The sequence below is a fragment of the Glycine max genome, chromosome 7, assembly GCF_000004515.6.
Source record: "Glycine max cultivar Williams 82 chromosome 7, Glycine_max_v4.0, whole genome shotgun sequence".
Lineage (NCBI taxonomy): Eukaryota > Viridiplantae > Streptophyta > Magnoliopsida > Fabales > Fabaceae > Glycine > Glycine max.
Genome location: NC_038243.2, coordinates 37,679,271 through 37,682,178, shown reverse-complemented (window position 1 = coordinate 37,682,178; position 2,908 = coordinate 37,679,271).

The following is a 2,908-nucleotide window of genomic DNA, read 5'->3' as shown; positions in this document are numbered from 1 at the left end:
TGGCAACGTCAAAAGTTATACGTCATACCGGTAAAAGTTTAAGAATAAGAAAGAAACATATGCTAGGTAATATTTATTGTCATAAATTAAATGTACATATTCCACGCTGTGTTTGAGTAGTTTTTAGGCTTCATTGTTCAAGGAAGATGTCCTTACTCCTTAGAGCATGACGTAACTCATTTTCATGCACGTTTAGGGTTCAGGTTGAACTGATATTTTTATTTAATGTTAGGTTGAACAGATACATATTTTTATGCATGTTTTGTGAGAAGTAAAAATTTGTAACTTTTAATTCAAGGACTGTTTGGAGTCTTTCAATAGTAAATCAAACACACACTCATGTTTAGTTTAAAGGCAGTGAATCATAACAGAAAGTGATTGAAGGTGATTTGGGATGAAAGTTTGTGAGGGAAAGCATTCGATGGGGGTTAAAGGTAGATGAGATAAAAGTTTAAAAAAAGTGTGGGTCTTCAAACAATTTAAATATGAGTTGTCAAAATTGATCCTTTTAGAACACCTTGTGCTCCTGTGCATATGTAATCAATTATCCTATTAGTATAATAAGTTATGTAGGTATTGAAACTTTCGAATTTGGTGAGTTGGCCACACGTTGCCAAGATAGTTGATTGTCTAACTTACATATTGATTATGTGTATGTGTTAATTTTTTTTTAAAACAAAAATCACATCTCAGCTAAAATTAAATTAAAGTGAAGATCCATTTATGATGGGACACAATTGACATTTTGATTAATCATTTTTTTTTATTATTTATCTAATCACTTTAATTCATCTCTTTTACACTCTTTTTATCTTTATCGAATCACTTTACTTTCTCATATATCTCTTTTCATTTTTCACATTTTTATTTCTTTCATCCCTTTTTATCTCTTACTACGTACCAAACATAGTCTTACCCTTTGGGAGTTTAATAATTGCGAAATTTGAATTAATTTGATAGTCAATTTTAATAAGAAGGATTATAATTTCTTTATTTTACTGTTGTTTTTAATAAAATTAATATCTTTGTAATTTTTTATTAGCAGAATTTAAAAGAAGAAGATTTCAAATACTTTGAAGGAAAATTGATGCAAAGACTTGAGAAAAAACCTTGAAGAAAAAGTTAAAAATTGGGACAACTCGTTTAGTGTGCAAGACAAGTGTAGCATCTTAATGCGAAGTCAATGTGAAAAGTATGCTACCTTAATCCTACATAGAAGACAGAAGGGAAAGACACAACCTACACTGGAACACCACCCGAGATACTGAGAGCTCTCTGATGAATACATACTAAGTCTGAGTATCTCTAATAGGAAAATCCTCTTTCTATGTCCATTATCTCATTTTCCTTCTCTATTCATTCATTTTCTTTTATTCACATCAGCACATAAAGTGTAAAGTTTCTGATGATAATGAGAGGCTAAACCCTCCTATGTTGGGAGCCTAACCATCAATGCCTTTGTAATGTAATTGCACTTCTTATCTATTAAATGCAATTTCAATTTCTATTGTCTCTTTTCCGCTCTTCATCTTTATTGTGTGATTTTGTCATCCATGCATTTGTTTTCAGGGGTTATACATTGAGAAATGATAATTTCTAAATAACAGGGAAAAGAAAGTGAGTGATTTTGTTGTACCTCTACATACATATTCATACTTAATGTAATTTATTACTCAATCTTTGCAGAGAGATCTGAGAGAAAATAGGTAAAGTAGACTCTTCATCCTGATGGAGTTGAGTATAGTAGATGTGAGTGAAAATTGAGATAACATTAGATAGAGAAAATTACCCCATCACATAGTTTTGACATTCTAGGCTCCAACATATTTGCATTTTAAATTATCTTTTTATCATTACCTTTATCTTTTACTTTTAAATCTTTTATCTATTTTATCTTCTATTTTTTTATCTTTAAATCTTTTATCTTTTCTTTCAAATCTTTATCTTATATCTTACCTTTATTTATCTTCTATTTTAAATTTCTTATATCTTATTCATAAATTGGGGTTAAATCAATTTAAATATAGACAATATCATATAAATTCAACATTCAAGCTTTCGAATACTTTACTACTTGAGACAATTTGATATATTTGTAAGTGAGTTAACATATTTCTATCCTAGCTAGGTATAACACCCTTGACGACATGATTAATAACTATTGGTTTTTAGATTTTGGGGTAAGTTACGTAATTTTATTTGATAAAGGTTACAATTAATTTTTTATTATTTATACAGAGCCAGTCAGCGAAGTTGCTCGAAAACAAGGGGGGCAAAATAATTTGTTTGCCTGTAATTCATTTGGTCCATATCTATATGAAATCCAACTCAATCTATCTAGTTGTTGTTCTTTAATTTAAAAAAATATTTGAATCAAATTAGATGGATCATATAATTAAATGGATGAATAACAATAAATCTTATCTTATTTTTTAATCTAATAGACCATCTAATTAGTATTTTGTGAATCAAAATCAGCCCAACATATTATATTATTTTAAAATTAATTAAATAGTTTTAGAATAATTTCTTAAACATTAATTTTATGAATTACTCATAAAGTTTAAATTTTTTAAAAACTAACTATTTATATTTAAAAATTATATAAAAAAATAATAAAACAAATAAGAATACAAGAAAAATTATATAAGATATAACACATAAAAATGAACATTTTTTATGACAATGAAAGAAAAATTAAACTAACTTATGAATATGAATAATTTAACTAAAATTACATCAACATTTAAATAATATACTTTTTTAATTCATTGATATAATAATTTAATATAATATAAATATATTTGTTCTGCCTTACTATGTTTTGGTGTACTTACATAATTTATAGAATATTTTCTTTCAATTAATTTATTGGATGTTTCAGTTCTCGTACCCCATATCTCCCACC